Here is a 24,835-nt window from a genome sequence, read left to right as displayed (position 1 = left end):
AGTTAATGTGTTGTGTGTTAAGTTAATGTGTTGTGTGTAAAGTTAATGTGTTGTGAGTTAATGTGTTGTGTTGTGAGTTAATGTGTTGTGTGTTAAGTTAATGTGTTGTGTGTAAAGTTAATGTGTTGTGTTGTGACCCTTCTGGGCCACCGTAGTGACCCTTCTGGGCCACCGTACATTGGTGCAAGAAGAGCAAAACTGTCACGACTGACATAAAAAAAACAAAAATAAAACCAAATACGATTGCAGAGTTAATGAAAAGTTATGAGAACTTAAAACTTTTTGAGGAACATTTAAATGAGTGCTCAAAATTATTAAAAAAATTTATTCATGCAAATGATCAAGTTCTTAAGGTTTTGCCTGATGATGAAAAAGACTTGGACCAAGAGTTTTGGTTCCAGACAAATGGAAAAGTCAACAAAATTATCAAGAAGATGTGAGTCCAGATGAGTGTTTCAGTATCTGATTCAAATGTAAAAAGGAAATCAGTTTCCTGTGTCAGTGGATCACTTATAAGTGGACATTCATCAAGATCCTCTAGAGTGTCATCAGTATCATCTGCACGTCACAAGGCTCAAGCAGAACGGGCGGCTTTATTTGCACGTGCAGCATTACTGAAACAGAGACAGCACTGGACATCGAAGACTGCAAATTGAATACAAAAAGAGAACAACTTGGGATTGAGACAGCCATTGCTGAATCTCCAGCCAAAATAAAGGTGCTTGAAGAGTGTGAACATGAAACTTGGAAAGATCCTGCAATCCCTGCGTAAGTAAGTTTGATGACAATCTAGTGCCAGGCATTCAAAGTGTTCCTGCCAGTCACCAGAATTTGGCTTAGTTAAACACAAATATTGTTCGAGGTAATGATTTCAACAACATAGAGCAGTCAAAATTTCCAGTGAGTTTGTGTGAAGTTATGCTACAACAAAATGACATCACTGAGATGCTAGTTAAGCAACAGAAAAAGTCACAATTGCCACAGAGAGACATCCCTGTGTTCAGTGGAGACCCACTTGAATTGACCCTTCATTAGAGCATTTGATCACACTATTCATGATAAGACTGACAGTGATACTGACTCGCTGTATTACCAAGGCCCTGACCTGACGAACAGCCTTTTGGCCGTGTTGACAAAATTTTGACACAAAAAAATTTCTTTAATGTCTGATGTAGAGGCTATGTATCACCAAGCGCCAGTGCCACCAGAAGACAGTGACCTTTAGAGATTTTTGTGGTGGCCAGAGTGAAACATAAACCAGCCATTACAAGATTACAAGATGGTTGTGCATTTGTTCGGTGCAACCTCCTCACCCAGCAATGCAAACTTTGCATTGAAGAAGACCGCTGAGGATGCTAAAGGTTTGATGGCACCTTCTGCAGTGAATGCAATCATAAACAATTTTCATGTGGATGATTGCCTCATGTCTGTCAGATGAAATTTAGGAATGTAACATGGTTTAAGGCCTTACAGAATTGTGTAGGAGTGGTGGGTTCCAGATTACAAAATGGATGACTAACAACAGAGCAGTTCTTGCTTCGATTCCTGAAAAAAAATGTGCTAAGGAAGTTAAAGACATGGATTTGAGCAATGCTCCTTTGCCTGATGAAAGGGTCCTTGCCTGTTATTATACTGTAAAATATTCTTTCTTGACTCTAAGATGTAGTCCTGTAAGTCCTGAAAGTGTGTATAGTTTTACTTAAATAAAACTAAAAGGTTAACCTGGATTTCTTTTCTTTCTATCAGATTAGATTTTCTTCCTAGATTCCTCTTGATCAGCACAGTCAGTCTTGAATACGACCAAAATCAGTACAACTTCCACCCACAAGCCTCATATTCACAAGGTGACCAAATATTCTCTGTTCTTGATTTTAAAGAGGCTTATAGATCAAATTCCTGAGTTTAGACACATAATCCTCCATTTAGAAAATGACGCTAAACAATATTAAAGAACAATTGGACAGCTTCACTTGACTTTCTACCACTAATATACTATTCTTCTGCCGCGGTGTCACATTCTCTGTGATTACCAGCGCCTTCCGCCTTGAGCCTTGTACTTTATGACTCACGCAGTGCATTTCTTAGGAACATTTTTAGCAGATAAAAAAGACTAAATAGATCTCAAACTGGCACCTATGTAATAAACCGTTGGCAAGGAATAAAAAAGTTTAAGTAAATTAAAAATCATGTGTCTTTCATGATCTTCAAGTCTTTAGGACCTGGTGGTTTTGTATTTATTGGAGGGTCTACCATTCCAGAAGAGAACATATAGTGCAACTTTCCTTTAACAAAAAAATGACGTTTACAAAAGACATTATTTTTTTGTTGTATCAACTTTTATTTGCCACCAACCCCGAACCCCAGATGGACCATCTGCATGCTTTACAAAGGTGCGCTGGCGCAGGTCATCAAAGGGCGCTCGGCTGCATTGACCTCAGTAACTTCTCGAATTGTGTGTATTTTTGTTGTTGTGTGTCTAACCTTCTTCAAGATGTACCCACTATATGACATATTTTCAGTTGTTTCACACTTCTTTGTTATGTAAATAATTCCACATGTGTTAGATTCATAGTTTAGATGTATTCAGTGTGACTCCACAATTTTCATAGTCATGAAATTAAAGAAAACTCTGAATCAGAAAGTGTGTCCAAACTTTTGGTCTGTACTGTATATAAAGAAAATTAAGCTTAAAACTGCTTTTACTGAGTATTTACTTATTCAAATTGTTCTGAATCAAGCGCAAAGAATGAAATGCTTGTTTTTGTTATGTGCTAACTACAATTAACTGGCCACAAGTTTCCTGCTCCCATCCATTCTGATGCATCCACTTGCAGACAAATATATCCATGTATGTCTTCGTTTTCCTTATCAGAGCTGCCATCTGGCTCAAAAATGTACGCCTGGAGTGCTGCAGTGCTTATGTACATACAGTGGTGGACAAAATTGTTGGTACCCCTCCGTTACAGAAAGAAAGTCTACAATGCTCACTGTAATGACTTGAAACGTTCAAAAGTAACAATAAATTAAAATTGATTGAAAATTAAATAATCAAAATCAGCCATTGCTTTTGAGTTGTTGAGTAACAGAATTATTTAAAAAAAAAACTAATGAAATAGAGCTGGACAAAAATGATGGTACTTCTGTAAAAGACTGAGAACTAATTGCCCAGGGGGGGTCATGATGAACTCAGGTATGTCCTTTAATTGACATCACAGCTGTTTTCAAACCCATAATCCAGGGGTGTCCAAAGTTTTTTTGGTGAGGGCCAAATACAGAAAAATGAGCAAAGGTCCGGGCCGCACACAGGAGGTGACTTATTGACACATAATTACTGTGTATTTCTAACTCACCTATAATGTGAAGAACATTGCTCTCAGTGGGAGCAGTAATGCTGATCTGTGCCACATTAAAGAAGCGCACGTCAAAATGAAACATTCACTCAGACAATGAAACCTCATTCCAACCAGGCAGTTCAGAACGGTTTATTGAGCAGCTGAAGCCAGCAGATCTTTACATATGTAGCCGTTAGTGTGGTTGACTGGCAGACTGCACGATTTTGTAGATTATAAAGAGTCGACTGTTTTCTCAGAAAAGTAGACCGAAAAAAGGGCTTATGGGTGACCGAGGACAATTTTAACACTTAACGCACACAATTTAAAAAGCTTCATTCTACAATTTAAAAAAACTTCATTCTACAATTACACTCTGTGACAAAATATGCAGCTATGAACAAATAAATTCCAAAACAAAAGTTCTTTTGAATACTTTTTCCTTAGTTCATAATGCATTTTCTTCACCTTTTAGGTTCACTATCTCTGTCTATCTCTAGATGGAAAATAAAGACGTCATTAAAATGTCTACAATAGTTCATAAAGAATGACATTATTAGCATGAGCTGAGGAATCTAAAGGCACGCGGTGATCCTGGTGTTGCGCAACAGGCAGCGCTAGCAGTGGTGCGCGTGCCCCGTTTCACCTGGCAGACAGAGGCCACACCACCCCTCCCCTTTCGTTCTCTCTCGCACAGCCCCGTGTGACACAGACGGGAGCAGCTGTAGGGACGGGGATTCAAAAGCTTCATGCTGTTAAAAACTCTAATAGAACAGACAATAGGAACCCAGTAGTGGAACAGATATATTTCCAAGCACTGAGCCGCTGTCACCACCGCCGCTCCCATGTTAAATTTGCGCACCGGACAATTGCCCGTATTACCTGTGCCTAAAACCGCCACTACCGCGCGGCCCCCCTGGCATCGCTTCGTGCGCGCCCAACAGTTTGAGAAGCACTAAATAATATTCATTTTCCCACCGTGTTTTAAATCTTCTACATTCACTTGCTATCTTGAGTTTCTTCGGTGCTGCAATTTCTGGTGACTCGTAAATATTCGTCTTTGCATTTTTTTCTTTTAGTGGAGAAGCACCTCTCTGTGAACGATTCCATCTAGTGTTGAAACTGAGAAGTGCAACAGAGTTCAGCTCAAGCGCCATTCAATTATATTTTCAAAATTTGCTGCGGGCCAATAAAAACAGACCCGCGGGCCGCAGTTTGCCCGCGGGTCTGTAGTTTGGACACCCCTGCCATAATCAGTCAGTCTGCCTATTTAAAGGGAGACAAATAGTCACGTTGCTGTTTGGGGAAAAGTTGTTTACCACACTGAACATGGACAACAGACAGCAAAGGAGAGAATTGTCACAGGACATTAGAAACTAAATTATAGACAATCATCGTGAAGGTAAAGGCTATAAAACCATCTCTAAGCAGCTGGAAGTTCCTGTGACGACAGTGGCAGATATTATTCAGAAGTTTAAGACCCACGGGACAGTAGCCAACCTCCCTGGACGAGGCTGGAAGAGGAAAATTGATGACAAATTGCGGAGACGGATAGTTGGAACTGTATCCAAATAGCCCAGAACAACCTCCAAAGACATTAAAGGTGAACTCCTAGATCAACGTACATCAGTGTGAGATCGCACCATTCCTCGTTGTTTGAGCCAGAGTGGACTTCATGGGAGACGACCAAGGAGGACACCACTGTTGAAAGGAACTTATAAAAAAAGCCAGACTGGAATTTGTAAAAATGCATGTTGACAAGCCACAAAGCTTCTGGGAAAATGTCCTTTGGACAGATGAGACAAAACTGGAGCTTTTTGGTAAGGCACATCAGCTCTATGTTGGTAGACTCAAAAATGAAGCATCCAACAAAAAGAACACTGTCCCTACTGTGTAACATGGAGGAGGCTCAATTCTGTTTTGGGGCTGCTTTGCTGCATCTGGCACAGGGTGTCTTGTTCAAGGTCAAATGAAATCTCCAGATTATCAAGGCAATCTGGATAGTAATGTGCTGCCTAGTGTCAGAAAGCTTGGTCTCAGTCGCAGGTCATGGGTCTTCCAACAGGAAAACGATCCAAAACACACAGCCAAAAATACCCAAGAATGGCTAAGAGAAAAGTGTTGGACTATTCTGAAGTGGCCTTCTATAACCCCAGATCTGAATCCCATTGAACATCTGTGGAAGGAGCTGAAACATGTCATTTGGAGAAGACACCCATCAAAACTGAGACAACTGGAGCACCTGTGGACAGGTGCAGAAGGCTCATTGACAAATACAGAAATCGTTTAATTGAAGTGATTGCCTCAAAAGGTTGTGCAACAACATATTAAGTTATGGGTACCATCATTTTTGTCCAGCACTATTTCATTAGTTTTTTTTTAAATAATTCTGTTACTCAACAACTCCAAAGTAATGGCTGATTTTGATTATTTAATTTTCAATCAATTGTAATTTATTGTTACTTTTGAACGTTTCAAGTCAATTCCGTGAGCATTGTAGACTTTCTTTGTTTAACTGAGGGGTACCAACTGTTTTCTCCCCCACTGTAGGTTGGGGTTGTGAGGGGCTGTAAACTAGTGGGAGAAAGTGTAAACAAAGGGATGATGGGAAATGAGCGCAGGCTTACTCCCCACCAACAGTACCAGCCATAACTCAGAGAAGAATTTCTGATTAACTCCCGCCGCTCTTAAGAAACAATATCCTAGAACACAGTTTTTTAAATTTTGTCCAACAACAACATGACTATAATTAAAAGACCACTGGGAAGACTTAAAAAAGATCAAAAGATGATCAGAGTGACTTTACATAATTAAAATAAAAGCACACTAGAATTTTCATTTATGTTCTTTCTTAATTCTACATTGTACATCAATTTGAAATATACCATACATGAAGAGCTTTTTTGTGTAATTTTGATTGTCAAATCAATTAGTTTGGCTGCATTCACCTGGATCTGCGCAGACAGTATGTCTCTGAACACCTCAGAATTCATTGGGCTGCTTCTGACCTGTGTCACGTCATCAATAAACACTAATGTCCCAGTGTCACTAGCAGCCATGCACGCCCAGACCATCACACTGCCTCCACAGTGTTTTACTGATGATGTAGTGTGCTTTGGATTATGAGATTCTCCATGCCTGGGGCTGGATGGTCTTTGGTGACGTCTCAACTGGTGAGGTGAGAGTTAACCCTCTTATATGATTTTGTCTGCCATGTATGTGTTCATGGCTTTATTCACAAGCTGCAATAAAAACAATAGCAAATTGATTTGTGTTTTTTACATTTCTTTTGAAAAACTGACGCCATATTGTTTTCATAATTTTTAGTTACTGTGTTCTTTTGTCTTGTTAAAGTTACTAACAAAGTTGAAATCATTTGAGGAACTCAAAACAAAAAAAGGAGAAATTTATCTTTTTCTTTCTAATTTGGTCACCTCCCGTGACTCAAGTGACACAAGCACTGTAGGAGGGGGAGAGACAGAAGCTGCTTTCACTTCCTCCTTTCCTTGAAGCAGGAACGAGCGGAACCATCTGTGAACAAACTTTATAACTTAAAAAGTAAAACACATGGGCATGCAAGGCGGGAATTGAACCTTCAATCTTACAATCGTGAGCCCACCACCCTACCACTGCACCACAGATGCCAGATGGAGCAGAATGCTGCTGCAAGATGCTGTGGCAGCCATGATGGTTCAGTTGGTACCCCTCAGTTACAGCAAGAAAGTCCACTATGCTCACTGAAATTACATGAAACGTTCAAAAGTAATAATAAATTAAAATTTATTGAAAATTAAATAATCAAAATCAGCAATTGCTTTTGAGTTGTTGATTAACAGAATTTAAAAAAATGAAATAGGGCTGGACAAAAATTATGGTACCTCCATAAAAGACTGAGAACTGTCCAGGGGGGGTCATGATGAACTCAGGTTTGTCCTCTAATTGGCATCACAGCTGTTTCCAAACCCATAACTCTTTGAATGAGAAGGTGTGTCCAAATTTTTGGTCTGTACTGTAAGTATGTATGGACAGGCCCCGCCCCTTTTGACTAACATTCACACTAGACAGTAACGATGAGATCCACCAGCATCTTTTTGCTTAATGAATGTACGGCACCACCACCACCACCTCTGTAATCCTCCTCAAGATTTCCCCCCTTTCTTCTTTGCCCTTACCCCCCCCCCCCCCTCCTCCAAAATTGAGGAGAAAATGTCTTGGAGCTTGTCCTTTGACCTTCACAAATAGAATTGTAGATTGTAAATAGGGGCTTTTTTGTCATCATGATTGGAGTGTCATGGTGCCTCTGTAAGTTCTCCTCCCCCTCCCCTCTCTGCTCTGCTACCTGACTCTACCAGCTGTGACTACTCACCTCATCAAGCCTCAGCTCTTCATAAGGAGACACAGTTCCAGCATTCTTTGCCAGTTCGTTGCCCCTGATGGTGCCTAGTCTGGTCTTTAGACTCATGTCTGGTTCCTATGTTTTGGTTCCACACTAACTTTGTTCTCCTGCCTCAGAACTTCAAGCCAGGAGTGTCACCTGAGTCAGATGTTCCCACAAGCAGCCGCTACGTTCCTGAAACTCCTGAGAAAACGCCACGCAACGCATCCTGTAAACGCTGGAACTCCAGCCACGCCATGACTCCTTACCACGCCGCATCAAAATAAATCCTATTACTTACCCACTCACTTACCTGTGTCTTCCTTCCGGGTTCCAGCATCTGGGTGTGCCTCGTCCACTGGTCATGTGGAGATTTCCAACAGGTTTAGAATTATGGTTCACATTTTACACATAGTTAGGCAAAAAAAAAACACAATTCATGTTCGCAGAACTGACCGTCCTGGCGATATATAAACGGGTTTATAAATAAACATATTAGGATTCTGAAGTTTTAATTTTAAATATATAAGCAAATACTTTGTTTCCATTGTTTATAATAAAAAAAATGGAAATTGTCTCTACTTTGTTAAATTTGAAACCAATTTCACTAAAGAGAGGCAAATGTTTACATTAATTTTTAATTTTTGGTCATGTGAAGCCACTTTTTCACTTTTGATAAAAGTTTGTAGTTCTTATATGAAAGTTTAAAAAGTGGAAAAAACTTTTTCTTACTTTAAAAACTTGCAAGAAGCTGTTGGTCATCGACCATAAACTAATTTCCTGTAGGTGCAGTATCAACTCTGTTTGCTAAACGCATCCGTTGTGAAAACACTTTGAAATGCACACTTTTTTTAAAGAGTTGATACTTTCAACTTGAGTGGTTATCACTTGAGGCCGGACAGAGCTTCTGTTTTGAACCATGCACTCGTTTGTTACCCTGTGTCCTCTGAAAAACAAACTATTGAAAATGAAAATGTATCAATCCAATTGAAAAAAAAAAGTTTTTTGAGAAAAATGTATTGCAAATATTACATAAGACACTGTTAAAATCTAGAATAATCAAGTTGTTATTTTAGATGTAAAGTATTTTAACTGATATTATTTTAACAGTTGACACAAGAACAGCAGACGGCTGGATCCCACTGCAGCAGGTTTATTAGCTCAGCTAAAAGTCTACAAAGCTAAGGGTGGGTTGCTGGGAGATAAATGGACTTAGAATTCTGGCGACGGGTGATGACCAGAGGAGGAGACAGAGCTCTGACCTTTGACAGCAGTGGTTGGGATAGGCTCCAGCAACCCCAAGACCCGAAAGGGATTATTTAGAAATTAGATGATCAAATTTTAATTTTTAAATATTTTGATGAATTATTGTTAAGTTTAGTTAGATGACTACATAATTGTCCCTCAAAGTTTTTTTTTGTTGCTATAATTAGATTTTTATTTTTACATGTGTTAACTTCTTAATAAACTAAACTAACCCACTTATGCTTTTCTCTCTGTGGTGGATGAAAAAAAAATCTTGATGGTGTCAGTATTGTGACTCCACCTATACATTTAGTTTAAATATGTGCTGTCCTCTGACATTTCTGCATTCTGCTTTCAACATCACCTCCTTCATACTGTCTGAAATAGAAGCCAGATAACTTTGCAGCTTCAAAGCAAAGTTGACCCCAGAGGATTTGTCACACTTCACAGTTACTATCCATGACAGTAACACAATGGACTGGATACTTTTTGCAACTCCTATCTGGTTTGGTAAGACTTTTTCTTTTTTATATTCTACCTGAAAAACTTTAACTACAAGCTTGAAAATTACATTTTACTTTAGTTTTTATCTCCAACATTTGTTCCCGTTATTCAAGAGCATCAATTTTCAATGACAGTTAGTGGTCATTGTGTTATCACAGCTAGAAATTTCAGTTCTTCTTTTCCTAAGTAATCATCTGAGCATTAACCCCCCTGACTGTGTAAGATTCTGCCTTTTTCTTTCAAAATTTTAAAGTCCATTAAATTCAAAATCCCCCAAGGATTAAATGTTACGTCATTTTTTTTTTAAAAGCTGTGGACAATGTATATATTACCAACAGAAAAGGATTTTTATGCACAGCAAAGCACAGTTATGACCCTAAAATGCTAGTAACAATGAAAAATACTATTATTGACCCCTTTACTGGGCTTTTATTTAGTTTAGGCTGTTGAAAAGACGGCGAAAATTGTTTATTCAAAAAGAAAAATGAGGACGAGAGCAGTAATAAAATACGATGGTCTTCCACATGTCCCCATGAAAGTAGGGAGTTGTCATTTTTGCAATCCTTAAACTAAAAATGAACTGAAATTGAAAGAAATTGTAAGATTTTTTATTACTAAAGCTGACAAAATTTTCGTTATTGACAGAATAAGCATTGAGTAAATGAAAAAAAAAAAAAACGATTTGTTTTTCCTTCCTTTTTTTTTTACAATGTTTTTCACCGTGGAAACTCATCCAAGGCTGATAGTTGTTTCTGTCAAACTTTATTACCGAAAAAGACTAACAGAACAGCCATTAATCTAACTGCTGGGGAAATGATGCCGTGCAAAGAAGAAGGGAGAGGGGAAATGATGGGACGCTGAGAAGGAGATTGTGTCAGTCTCACTGACAAATATAGAGAGAATAAATAGCTGAAACCTTCTGAGACAAGAGCAGGAAGCATTTTCTCACACATACAGAAAATAAACAATTGAAGTAATAATAGAAATAAAAAAAACACTTTAATGCTTGAAGCTGTAGTGAGAAAATGAAAATAAATTTAAAGGCCCTCTGCTCCACACCTGCGAGGAATTTGTTCTCTGCATTTAACTGATTTGACCCCTTACTGCTTAATGTCCCAAATACCAGAATGATTTGGATTTGAACTCACAACCTCCTAGTCTCACGATGGACACTGTACCACAAGGCCAGTGAGCTGGTGCCCTGAGCTTTTAGGGATCTGTCCACACCAGTGACCCCCCAGTCAAGATCACAGAGGACATCACCACAGGGTCGACTGTCCCCGACTAAAGAAGGCAGCCAGACCTAAGACCCCCCTGCAAAGACCCTCATTCGCTGGTGTGGAGGAAAACACTGGACTTTAGAAACAAATATAAAACTAAAATTAATATGAATAAATCAAATCAATAATAGTAGACAAAAATTATCTCATAAAAACTATTATCCTGGATAAAACATACTATCATATTACAAAGTATACAAAAAATAGTTGAAATATCACATGAACATATGAATATTTCAACAGCAGGACAAAGAATTGGTTCTCTTTTTATAAACATGGACAAATGAACATGGATTAGTACACTCATATTTTTTAACATCCGATGACCTCAGGATACATCACTGAGGATGCGTCCCAGTGCATCCATGAGATGTTTCATGTATAAGTATATAAATAAGTTAAAGTATTTTATTTTGGCTTTTCAAAGTATTTTTTAAAAGTAAAAGAACAAGAGAAAAGCAAAGAAATGCTAAAAGTTTTACATCTAACAAATGAACAAATATGTATTGGTTACATTTATAGGTGAAATTCCTAATATCTAAAATTCTTCTTTCTTCATTAGTATTAGAAGCTGCACTTTGTTTCAATGTCGATCCTGTGGCTTGGAAGTCCCTGAGTTCAGGAGATGCGGGTTTTGGCCACCAGATGGTGCTAAGGCAATCAGAGTAAGTTCAAATCTTAACATTTATAAGATGTGCTAATTCTGCACTTACAGTCACTATTCCTTCAATTTTGATTCATCAAAAGTTATGATATTTTTTCCAAGTTTGAACTCTTCAGTTCAAAGACAGCAGGTGTATCTGTTGAAGTGGTTATTGCTGCGGTGACAAAGGTTTTGCATCAAGTCTAAGCACAATAAAATACGTTGTATGAGAAACCTTTGTTAAGAAAAAACCCCACATCATCCTAACACCTAAATACTTTCCCTGTTCCCGTAGTTTGCTTGTTGGTGCGCCTCTTCAACAAAACCAGAGAGATCGAAGAGGAAGTATATTGAAATGCTCACACAGTAGATGTGTAACTGAGAACATTTCAGGTACGTAAAAATGCTTTCATCAATAATAGGATAAAGTTTTTACCTTTGGATTTGATTAAAACAGATAAAGTGATCAAAACAAAAACTACAAAGGCAGACCAAAAAGACATAGTTCTAGACATATGTTTATTAAACTTTGGATGATTAATTGTGACTTGTTGGAAAATGAAAGTTTTAAAAATAACAGTATATACATCCACAGACACATGTAAGTAAAAAAAGCCATTATAATTGCTCTTAATTACGCCTTTTATGCTTGTATTATTGATTAATTGCTTGAAATAGAGTGGTAGGAAGCCGACTTATGTAATCTTTACTTTCTTTTAAAGTACATTTTATAATGATTATGTATGTTTTTAATCTTTGCACTGTTATGTATTTTGATTTCTAATGCATTTTTCCAGTTTTGTGAAGCACTCGCTTTGCCTTGCCTTATAACTATTTTTATTTAACAATCATAACCTGCTTTGTAGCTTCTAATTAGAGGTATTTATACTTTGCCAGTCCAAGTACAGATCATTTATGAAATTCATGAGTATAGATAATATGAAAGGTGAACATCTTACACATGAATGTATTTTCTCAAGCATTTGGGACACAATCATTAGCTTAAAGCATAAGAGCAGACATACTATAACCTTTATAGCATGTGCTTCTGCTGAATGGGAAGTTGGGTAAAACGTGCTTCAACTCTGGGAATTGTGGATTAAAATTAGCCAAATATGCTTAAAATTATTCAAAAACTTTTTTTTTTTTTTTTACAGATGGAATGTTGGTAGTTAACATGTCCCTCGGTTTGACAATGACAAGTGATCCGTCTACACAGAACACTTTGGTGATTCATTAAAAGCATTGATTTTTCAAAAAAATATATATTTATTTTTTAAATAACTAAAGAGAAGACTACAGTTAAATTTATTTGTGTGCGTTCTTCCCATTTCAGGTGTGTGGCCCAACCATTCCCACTGCATGCAAACATATTACCATGTATAATGGCGTGTGCATCGAGTTGGACAGATATAACCGAGTGACACGCCGTTTTCCATCTGTTCTTCCGCGTAAGTATTACTTGCAAAGCCAGACACATCACATTCATAATGACAACATCCCAAGTGTAAAACTAAATCAGTTATTCTTTTGATAAACCAAAAAATCAAAAACACACCCTTGACGTAAAGTACAATATAAATCATAAAAGTGTGGAGGACTGTCTAACCATTTTACTTTCTTTCCTTTTTCTCAATAGAATGTAAAAAAGCAAACATTGCATTTCTATTGGATGGCTCAGGCAGTGTTTCTGGAACAGACTTTTCTAAAATGAAGGAATTTGTGACAAAAATAATCAGTTCACTTCAACAAGAAGATGCAAAGGCAAGTCAGAGACACAAAATCTCAGCATTTCAGTTACCTTTATTAGTTTCTTTAATACCAGCATAGGTAATCCAATTTTAAACCTTCACAGAAACATGTCTTCTCAAAACCGTCCACATGCTGTACCCTAAAATACAAAGTTTTGTTAAATTTAAGGTCTCTGATTTTTTGTCTGGAGTAACACTACTTCAGCAGTATTTTGTTGTTCTTTTTGTAGTTTTTCTTTTAAATGCATCTCAGTTTCAGCTTTAAGTAATCTATAGTATTTTTTCTTTGCAGTTTGCAGTTGCCCAGTTTTCTAATTTATATACAATTTACTTTAACTTTACAACATATTCCCCCAAAGACTGGGAGATAAAAGTTGACAATATAAGGCAGCTGGGTGGCAGAACATATACAGCTGAGGCCATCAAGAAAATTGTGTAAGTACCTTTGTAATCTTATTGCAATGCATACCTTTTATTTGAATTGTAACAACAGAAATGGACTTAGCATGCTTGCTTGTATTCAAATTTAAAAGGTAAAAGTACTGTAAAGAGACATAACTGCAATACCAGGCCATTTTTCAGCAGTGAACAATTGAATACCTTTAAATATTTTGAGTAAATATGTTTTATTTTAAAATTATTTATATGATTTTAAAATCATATAAATAAAACAGATAATGTTTTATTGTAGAGTCACTGTTGGCACAGATTCTATGCTAAGGATCTTAGAATTTTTTTTCATTAAAATAAGCCAAAACTGCATTTTCCAAAGTAATCAAAGGAAAAAAAGGGTCACCTTTGGTACAGATGTACTTTTCTGGAAAATCAGATAAGCTCCAAACTGTAACATTTTTCATTTAAGCATCTTTGAAATAAATGTTGCACATTTATTAAGATTTTTCAGAAAACTATAAATGTGGTTTGGAATTGGTTTATTTCAGAATACACTATCACCAAAAGTATTCGCTCACCTTCCTTGACTCGCATATGCCCTGAGGTGCCATCCAATTCTTAAATTCAATGTGATGACAGGCCACCTTTTGCAGCTATTACACATTCAACTCTTGTGGGAAGGCTGTCCACAAGGTTGAGGGGTGTTTTTATGGAAATGTTTTCCAAAGTCGCATTGGTTAGGTCACATATGACGGTGGTGGAGAAGCATTCAGAGTCACTGGAATTAAGGGGCTAAGATCAAGTCCCTCAAGTTAAACTAATACATTGAAAATAAAAACGTAAACATTTTTTCTCTCCAAATGTTCCATTAAAAACGTTTTAACTCTCAAGATCTTTTTTTAACAGGAGGGAAGTTTTCTCTGGCGTGTCTGCATCCAATGTGGATAAAATTTTGATAGTTATTACAGATGGAAAATCGGATTACCCTGAAAATTTGCCATCAGCAATAGACGACGCTAAGACAAAAAATATTGTTCGTTATGCTATTGGGGTAAGTTAACTTCATTTGGTTGGTTTTATTCAAATTTAACAATTTTTTACGTCAAAATTAAATAGAGTTTATTATTATTTAGGCCACTTTTGCATAACAAAATTTGAGTATAGTGACATTTTGAGTATAGTGACATTTAAAAAAAAGTTGATGCCAATCCAAAGGGATTGGCATCAACTTTCTAAAGGGTCTCTACAGAAAAATGTTACACTCATGGATTTCTTTAAAGTTAATTTCAAACATTTTTTTATCTTTCTAGGTGGGCAGTGCATTCAAGTCCTCTACAGGAAAAGACGAGCTTTACTCGATTGCATCTGACCCAAAACAAAAGCATGTGTTTCAAGTAGAGAGCTTTCAGGCACTTGAGAACATAAGAGAAACTTTGCAATCACAGATTTTTCCCATTGAAGGTACTTTTAAGATTTAATATTACAAATCTAAATCTAACTTTATGTATTCTCAGTTTGCCATAGTTCTCACAACAAAACTTGAAATGTAGAATGTCTTAACTTTTCCTTGTACTTATGGAATTTCTCCATTATATTGTGTTGAGAAATCTAAAGTTATGTATTTTGGCTTAACAGGATCTCAGACTGGTGGAAACACACTGAAAATGGAAATGTCCCAGGAGGGCTTTAGTGCTGCTTACGGGCCTATGGTGATCATCGGAACTAGACATTTTAATAAAAGTATGACAGAAGAAATGTCACTAAACACATCTTCATCCACAGGGAATTCAGATGGGAATTGTTGGTGCCAACCAGTGGAAGGGAGGTTATAAGAGATACAACAACAGCGCGAGTGTGTCCTATGGGTCTGAGAAAATGGAGCCTGACAGTTATCTTGGTAAGTTGAACACAAAGTTTTATATCTGCAAAGTTGTTTAAGTTTTTTTTTTTCTTTTGACATTTTTTAAAGTTCCAATTATCTCAAATATTTTCAGTGGAAATGTGTGAGCAGAGAACAAAAAATTAAATGTCAGCAGTTTGTGACTGCAAAACTTTAATGTTTACTAAACTGTTGAATTTTAGGTTACTCCATGGCGGTTGCTACGACTACTAGAGGTGCACTGACAATTTTGGGGGGTCCAAGATATCAGCACAGAGGAGCTGTAGAGGTGGTTTCTGGGGACACATTTAAACAAGTAATCAACCCCAGCACACTACAGGTATGTGTTACAACCAATCCTAATCAAATGTGGACATATCAACCCCCACACACAAGCACATCTGGTCTTAACCTAGAATAGGGTTGGGATTACGTAAACATGATTAATTTGATAAAACTAGATATTTAGTTTACGAAGGAAAAACAAAACAAAACGTATTAAAATTCCTAAACCAAAACCTTTCCTTCTTGTGGTTTCAGGCTGGGGAATATTTTGGCGCAGTGCTTTGTGCCATGGATGTGGATAATGACAGCTTCTCTGATCTGATCCTCATATCTTCTCCGATGTATAAGGAGGCTGACAGAGAAGGACGAGTCTATGTCTGCACAATAGTTCTGTTGGTAAGCAACATTTAAAAATCACATGAATATGCTGATATGGTCATTTTTGTCTTGTCCTCCATGAATGGTTTTATCTGCTCCTACGACCAGAACATAGAGTGTTCCTTTGAAAGACCATCCTCACAAACCATATTAAGAGGACATCCAACAACCAAGGGACGGTTTGGATCTGCTCTCGCTGTTCTGCCTGATCTGAACATGGATACATTTAATGATCTAGCAGTTGGAGCACCTTTAGAGGATGATGGTCAAGGCAGTATTTACATATTCCACGGTTCACGGGACAAAAGTATCAATCCTTCCTATTCACAGGTGAGTCATATCCATGAACTGAAGGTTTCTGAAACTGCGTCCAGCTGACTTGTTCTTTTAACACAGAATCTCCATCTCACAGAGAATCGCTGCTTCTGAAGTGCAGTCAGGACTGAAGTTCTTTGGCGTCTCCTTCACTCAGTGGTCTTCTGATCAGAGTGGTGACAGACTGCCTGACTTAGTGGTGGGTTCTAAGGGCACAGTAGTTTTTCTCAGGTGAGTTCTTCTGTGAGGTGTTGCACCTTTGCTAAAGGTGCAGGCAGAGGAGAAAAAAAGTTGAGACAAGATTATCCACCATATGTCTCCAGTAGAAGCTCACTGTTTAATTTTAACATAAAGTAAAATGTTGATTTACCTCTATCACCTTTTATTCTGCTCAACTGTCATATAATTCCCAACTCTCTGCCTTTTTAGGTCCAGACCTATAGTGACTGTGGAACCTTCTGTTACCTTCAGCCCAGAGAAAATTTCAACACAGGAAGAAAACTGCTCAAAAGATCTGAAAACCACAGCCAGAGTCTGCTTCATCATGAAAACACGAACTGCTGTTGACACAGGTTGTTTTTCCTTCATCTTTTATCATTCATACCCCCCCCCCCCCCCCCCCACACACACACACACATTTTGACAGTTGTGAGCGTGCATGGGTAACAGTCACATATTCCTAAGGTGATGAAGCCAACAAATATATTATTATTTAAAGCATAAAAAAAGCAACAACAAAAAAAATCGTTTTTTATTCAACATAATATACAAATATACAGGTCTTCTCATATCTTTTGTCACATAATAAATTAAAGAGGGACTTGAACCCATACAGTGAAATCTATTGCATGTATTAACTTTGTCTACTTACTTCACTTTTTGTGGTAATTTTGTCCACATCATATTTTCTTTATCTATTTAATCTACAAAAATTAGGGAGAGCAGTGAAAAAAACACATTTATTTTATTCTGATAAAGACACAGGCTGAACTAAAGACAAAACACATCACAACACTAAAGTAAACAATGCATTATCTGACACAAGGAAAGTAACTCAGGCACACAATATCATAAATAAAAAAGACATTATATGCATTAATAATGAAATATTTATGCATTTAACTAATTTGATTAATTTTTAGTTTGCCAAAGCTTAGCCTTGTTGTTTTTTTCTGTGACTAAAAAAACCCTATCTGGTTTTTTTTTTAGCTCAAGCAAAAATTACTTACACTTTAACACTGGATGCCACCCGAAAGTTCCCAAACAGCCGAGCTTACATTGCTGAGAAACAACGACATCAGACTAGCTCACTTGAAGTTGGCTTGAGAAAAGATGAGTGCCACATGATTCAATTTTTCATTCAGGTATAACTTTTTAGTATAAAAACAACATTCGGACATAAATAATGCAATGTGGCCAAACTGAATGTGTATTTATTTTCCTTTTTCTTCAGGCTTGTCCAGAAGATGCTCTGAATCCACTTAACAACGAGCTCAGTTTTAAATTTGAAGGTTTGCCTTCCAGCACAAATCTTAGACCAAGTCTTGGTCATCAATCTATGACAACCTTTCACCCGGTCAGTGACCTTAAAAACTCTCATTACATCCACCAAACTTAGTGCTTAGTTTTGATGATCTTCTTCAGATGGAGTTTGAGATCAACTGTGGCGCTGATCAGACATGTATGGATGACCTGAAAGTGGATTTCAACTTCAGCAGGTGAGGCCAAGATACGGAGGAAAAACCTTTATCTGTAGTTTAGGTTGGCAGGAGTTTGCCTTGAACGTTTTAGTTTTTAGTTATGGAAAAGTGCATTTACATGATTGACTGTATATGAGAACTGGACTGAGTGACCCCTCTCCACTCATGTTCCAATCAGGAAGTACCCGCTGGCTCCAAGGAGCCAAAGTCCCATAGACTTCTATTGAGAAATAAACAGCTATTACTCGGTCATTCTATTTTTCTTTATTACAAGTTGTCTACATAAGACCCAGACACTGGAACCCGGCCCACTTACCAGGTTGGTAAGCGGGCCCCAACCACCCTGTGATGATTAGCAATGCGGCATTTGTTCTCCGTGTGTGCAAGACAGCAGCCCTGGTCTGACGTCAAATGCATTGGCACCGTTGGAGATGGTGTTGGACCAAGGGCACTGCCAAATCGAATTCCTGGGACATAAACAGAGGTGGTGAGTGCCCGAAGGAGGTCTCGATTGGAAACATCAACATTTTGTGAAGCAAGGCATTGGAGTGCTGCCTCCAACTCCTTATTCGCCCGCTCCGCATGACCTTTGGACTGTGGATGGTATCCAGGGGTGAGACTGACTGTGGCTCCCAAGGCAGAGCAGAAAGCCTTCCAAACCTGGGATTTGAACCGAGGACCGCGGTCAGATACAATATCCGCAGGAATGCCATGGTGACTGAGGAAACGGAATGAAACGAGCTAATTTAGAAAACCAGTTGATGACAATGAGTACAACTGTGTTGCCTTGAGATGGAGGAAGCCAAGTAATGAAGTATACTGCTGTATGGGACCAAGGTCAACTTGGTATGGGCAGAGGATGAAGTATTCCAAAAGGAGGAGAGCTGGAAGATTTGGAACGGGCGCAGGTGGTGCGGGCACCAAGGTACTCCCTGACATCCTTTTCCATGGATGGCCAGAAGAAACCTTAGTTGCAGAAGACTAAAGGTTCTGTGAAATCCGGCGTGACAGGAGATGCGTGACGTGTGCCCCCAGGTAAGTACATCAGATCTAAGGGAAGATGGCACAAACAAAGGGCAAGGAGGATGATTAGGTTCCCCACCTTAAGCTTGCTGGACCCTGGTTTTGATGCACAGTGCAGGTGGGTGAAATGATGGTGGAAGTGGTAGGAGTCTCACTGGAACTGCCTCCTTGACGTAACTCTCCATAGCTGCTTTCTTGGGACCTGACAAATTAAATAGTCTGACCTTGGGCAGAGTAGCACCGTTGAGCAGTTCTATGGAGCAGTCGTAAGGTCTATGAGGTGGTAGCACCACAGCCTTAACTTCACTGAAATGCTGGAGATGGATCTTCTTAATAAGCCTGGCAGGTGAGGAGATGAATGTCCACAGCTGGGTCCAATCAGGAAGGCAGAGCAGAGAGGGGAAGGGGAGGAGAGACTGCCAGAGGCACCATGACACTGGCCAATCAGATGTCTCAATAAAAGTATGTGGTTCTTATGTTGAATGTTCTAAGTGTTGTACATATTATCTCTTATGCTGCTTTCAAGTGGTAAGGCTGTGGCCTTCCAATAACCTCACTTCTGATTGGTGAAAGTGGTTCCCATTGAAAGTCAGACCGAGTCAGACTAATCATTACTTTCTGGCAATTTCTGGTTCCAACAAAGCAGCGCTCATATTGGGAAAAAATGGCGACTTACTTTGACTTTTTTTTTGGAGCTGGCAGTAAGCAATCTCTAATGTCTGATTGCACGCTCACTCAGTCCAGCTCTCATATACAGACAATGATTCATTTGCAAAGGGTTATTCATGGTTTGCGCTTTTACTTGAGCTGAACTGTCATTTACAGCAAGGACATTGTAAAGTTTTCCTGCAGATTCAAAAGTTCATGAATAATAGTTGGAATTCATTTAGATACTTGATGTCCTTATCTTTACTTTAACTTTAAAGAAACTGAAGGTGAAAGACTTTGACATGTTCAGGTAGTAATGGGCTTTTCTCTACAAAACAAATATCAAAGTGCTTCATGACTGTAAAATATAGACAGATTTTCAAATGTTAATGTTGTGAAATTCATATGTAATTTGTAATGTGTTTAAACTACTTACATCTATTTTAATTAATTAATAAATAACAATTGATGAGTTTAGTGTGTCTTTTTATGATCCTTTGTAAATGATCCCTTTTGATCAGGTCTGTCTTAAAGATAATTGTTGTTGGAACTGAACATTGAAAATGAGAACACAAGCAGAAACTTTATTAATCAAATTAAACTGTGGCAAAACATTTGGAAAAATGCATATGTTTCAAAATAAATCATCCAGCGTTCATATTATGATTATGTTTTTAAAATAGAAATAGATAATTTTTACTTGTTAGATTAAAATCCATTTAAAGAGGATTTTATTTCTCTGCTTAGCAAAATCCACACATCTGCTAGTTAAGCATCCATCTTGCAGCCAGGATTTGAACAAAAATGTTTTCTTGCAATGGTTGAGGATGGCTGTATTGTTCATTTTGTTTTTTCTGTCAGCTCTGCGTTGGTTAAAGTGGGCATCGATGAACTTGTGAATGTAACGGTATCACTGGAGAACAGGGAGGAAAACTCATACAACAGCCATGTTACTCTCACATACCCAGCTGGAATCTCCTACAGGAAGTTCACCATCATTAAGGTAAGACATCAAGATCGCTTTAAGTTTTTCATTTTCCGCTCGATTTAGCTTTGATTGAAGTCTTTTTTTAAACAGGGGAGAATTGAATGCAACTCTTCAGACAGTGAGGATGGTCAAAGTCGGGGAAAAACGCTCTGCACGGTTGATAAACCAATTTTCAGAAGCAAATCTAAGGTTAAGACCATTTCTTTCAATGCAAAGCATGAATTCAAAGGAAGATTCCACCTGATGTTTTATTTGTTTTTGTTTTTTAAGGCAATTTTTATAGTTTCTTATGGGATTGAAACCAACAGTCAAGTTGGCAGACAGATCTCCATCACTGCTAATGCCTCCAGGTATTTATCCTATCATATATTATTAATGTATCCAACATATGTGCTGACATGCTGTTCAATTTCCCAGTGGGAATCAGCAGCAATCCTCTTTGAGTGAACTCTACAAGAAAAAGGAGATTGATGTGAAGTACAGCATTCTGGTTACAATCGAGGGGTTCGTCTTGTCACAGCTCAACTTCACTAGTTTACTGAAAAACTAAAAATTAATCCACAGTTGTAGCAAAAAAAATAAAAACATAACTGTGTAATGTTTGTTAGGTCCCACATCTACAGGAACTTCTCTTTTGGAAAAGACCTGAAGAAACCATTCCAACAATCAGCAGAGGTAAATGGCTTATGTACGGTATTAGGATACGTTCAACTTTGAAGTTAATTTACTGTTAGATATATTTGGTGATCATAGACTAAAGCCTTTAAAATTATTTTTTTCAGGTTACAAACAATTTCAGGGCATTAAATCTGACTGTTGTGATCGAGGTTCCAATAAAACTCGGAGACAAAGACATTTGGGGAGATGGGGAAACTCTGCAGGTGAGCTATTAAAGCCAAAAATGGTAACTATAATAGATTCAAGAGTTCAAGAGTATTTACCCTGATCTTAGGAATAAGTCTTAGACTCCCGTCATGACTTTAGATGAAGCGATTAATCCTGTCTTCCTTCAGATTCCAGATTGTGAAAGTGTCAAAGACGAAACACCGACCATCACTGACTTTATTGATCAAGTAAAGAAGACTAAAATAGTGGTAAGTGATGTACCTGTTATTGTTGTTATTAGACTAAAAATGGATTCCAGTTCAGCTTTCTTTGCCTTTATCACCTACAGGACTGCTCTGTAGCCACGTGCAGGACATTCAAGTGCAGAAGGTTCATGGAGAAGCAGGAGAAAATAACACATACCATCTCTGCTAATCTGACGTCTGGGTGGATAGAACAGGTAAGTAACATGCAAGGATGCCCTGTTATACCGTAAAATATTCTTTCTAAGGTGTAGTCCTGCAAGTATGTATGGTTTTACTTAAATTGAACTAAAAGGTTAACCTGGAATTCTTTTCTTTCTCTCAGATTGGACTTTCTTCCTCCAGATTCCTCCTGATCAGCACAGTCAGTCTTGAATACGACCAAGATCAGTACATCTTTTTCTCCACAACTTCCACCCACAAGCCTCCTGTTCGCAAGGTGACTGAATATTCTCTGTTCTTGATTTAAAAGACACTTGTAAATGATTTTAACATTTTGTTGCTTCCCCTTTCAGCTTGAAGCAGAAGTGGAGATTTACTCTGAGCCAGATTTCACTAAAGAGATTGTTGGAGGATCTCTGGGAGGGTTGGCATTTGTGGCCTTGGTTACTGCTGGCCTTTATAAGGTGAGAGACATTTTAGATAAGGAAAGCTAACAGCAAAACATGATCATTGATATCTTTTCTAGGTGTATTAAGTGCAAAAAGTCTTTTTAGGACATACAGAAATCCTTTTTTTTTCAGGCTGGATTCTTTAAGAGCAAATACAGTCAAATGATTAATGAAAATGCAAATGCAGCGGATCCAGATGCAGATCCAGATACAGGAGCCCCCCCAGAGCCATAAATCCCATTCGTCTCATCTGCTGTGGATGTCAACACCCATTGAACTTTGTATTAATGCTTAGCTTTTATTTATTTTTGAGCAAACTATGCTAAATCACGTATTTTCCTTCTTCAAAGGATGTATCTTTGCTGCAAGTTTTTTTTAATGAAATAAGTATTGTGTCCTTCTACCCACACCTTAAATGCATTATCTTAACTTTGCGAAATATGCAAGTGAATGTGCCTACATTGAGTAAATCAGTAAATAAAAAATATTAAAAATAAGGAAACAAGCACTTCATTTGAAGCCTAGCAGAATGGACATGATGCCAGATGATGCTTGTACGCACTTCATGTCTAGATACACAGACGATGTTTAACTAAAGAAATCAGGAGAGACAGGAAAGAGGGAAAAGCACATGAAAAACAGAACAAGAATAAACAAAACAAGACCAAACAAACCAAACCTCATAAGTAAAATGAAAAAATCCTGCCTTTCATATTACAAAGGTCCATTTCAGTGAGGTGAGGTTCACGGCTGGTGAGCCACTGATGTTATCAGTCAGATTTACAAACATGTGAACCCCCAAAGAGTTACCCATTCACCATTTGATTGGCACCAGTTAAAAGGTGTATTAAATTTGGTTTCAACATTTTTCTTCTGTGTACAAAATGTAGTACAGAAATAAAATCCCCAAATGTGTTATTTTTGACTTACATTTACTTATAAATGAAGTTTGTCCTTCTTAAGAAACACATGAAAAACCTGTTTGTAGAAGTGTTCCTGTTCCTTCTTCAGTTTTAAAAGTCTCTTTGTCTCAATGCAGATCACTGTCAGTGACGTGTCTCCACAAATTCCTTAGTTTAGACACGTAATCCTCCATTTAGAAACTGATGCTAAACAATTTTAAAGAACAATTGGGCAGCTTCACTTGACTTGCAACTACTAATTCTACTATTCTTTAGCCGCAGTGTCACATTCTGTGAGATTACCAGCGCCCTCTGCCTTGAGCAGGCGTACTTCATGACTCACATAGTGCATTTATTAGGAAGATTTTTAGCAAAAATAAATAAATACAAAGACTAAAGGAGTCACAAACTGGCACCTATGTAATAGACTGTGATTTAATGGAAGTACATTAAAAATAAAGTGTTGTTCATGATTTTCATGTCTTTAGGAGCTGGTGGTTTGTAGATCCACTGGTGCAGGGGTGTCAAACTCATTTTCACCGAGGGCCACATCGGCATAGTGGTTGTCCTCAAAGAGCCAAATATAACTTATACATGTAACTAAATGTAATAAAAAAATGTCACTACTCCTTAATGCTAAATAACTCTTTTACTTATTTATTATAAATTTTTAAAGTGACAATTACAGTTGCATAGAAAACATATGTTTGCCTGTTACTCTAACATAAATCCTTTTAAATTTGATTCTGTCAAGTTAGGTAATATGGACCGTGTTTAAAAACTAATGTACAATTGCTCAATCCGATATTTCAAATCAGATTCCCCCTAGATATGAATAAATACACACCCAATCTTTATTTTTTATTTTAAGAAATTAAAAACTTTTATGCTCTCTCGGGCCACATAAATGGCCGGCGTGCCACATTTGCCCCGCGGGCCTTGAGTTTGACACATGTGCACTAGTGCAACTTTCTTTTGACCAAAAAGTGAGGTTTATATAAATTACTGCTGCTCTGACTATGCCCAAAAAACCAAAAAAGATTTCTTTTTGAAAACGACCTAATCAAAAAAATAAAAAACAAGAACAGCCGAACTGCTTTAAAAAAACACCAAGAAGTTCTACAAGGAGCTTAAAAAAAACTAAATCTGAACAATTAAACATGCTACCACTTTTGTAGAGTAGAACAAGTAGCTATACTGAAACAAGTATTTGAACCCCCTGTGAATTTTGCAAGTTCTCCCACTTAGAAATCATGGAGGGGGTCTGACATTTTCATCTTTGGTGCAGATCCACTGTGATTTAAAACTGATTTAAAACTATCTCTGGAAATCATATTGTATGATTTTGTAAAATAATTAATTTGTATGGTACTGCTGCAAATAAGTATTTGATCACCTGAGAAAATCAATGTTAACATTTAGAACAGTAGCCTTTCTTCCTTATTACTCAGACTCTAACTGAGGGAAGGATGTTGTTCCCCAAAATCTAGCAATACAT

General features: G+C 37.7%; 1 pseudogene across 1 annotated transcript; it reads left to right on the top strand.

Annotated features, from left to right (window-relative positions):
- Positions 1-9,294: 9,294 nt before the first annotated feature.
- On the top strand, positions 9,295-22,929 carry LOC101157402 (integrin alpha-M-like; annotated as a pseudogene). The gene is made up of 29 exons (XR_013651509.1): positions 9,295-9,459; positions 11,296-11,398; positions 11,672-11,769; positions 12,534-12,604; positions 12,713-12,827; positions 13,016-13,140; positions 13,420-13,562; positions 14,427-14,571; positions 14,831-14,981; positions 15,156-15,229; positions 15,303-15,417; positions 15,603-15,739; positions 15,940-16,080; positions 16,171-16,392; positions 16,475-16,608; positions 16,807-16,949; positions 17,587-17,741; positions 17,831-17,953; positions 18,022-18,095; positions 20,610-20,925; positions 21,007-21,086; positions 21,154-21,240; positions 21,345-21,411; positions 21,519-21,617; positions 21,750-21,830; positions 21,911-22,021; positions 22,150-22,263; positions 22,340-22,450; positions 22,568-22,929. The product of XR_013651509.1 is annotated as an integrin alpha-M-like (transcript).
- The last annotated feature ends 1,906 nt before the right edge of the window (positions 22,930-24,835 follow it).

This window comes from Oryzias latipes, chromosome 19, assembly GCF_053564925.1.
Source record: "Oryzias latipes strain Hd-rR chromosome 19, Olatipes_Hd-rR_3.1".
In the NCBI taxonomy this organism is placed as follows: Eukaryota; Metazoa; Chordata; class Actinopteri; order Beloniformes; family Adrianichthyidae; genus Oryzias; species Oryzias latipes.
This window is presented reverse-complemented; position numbering and strand designations above follow the sequence as displayed.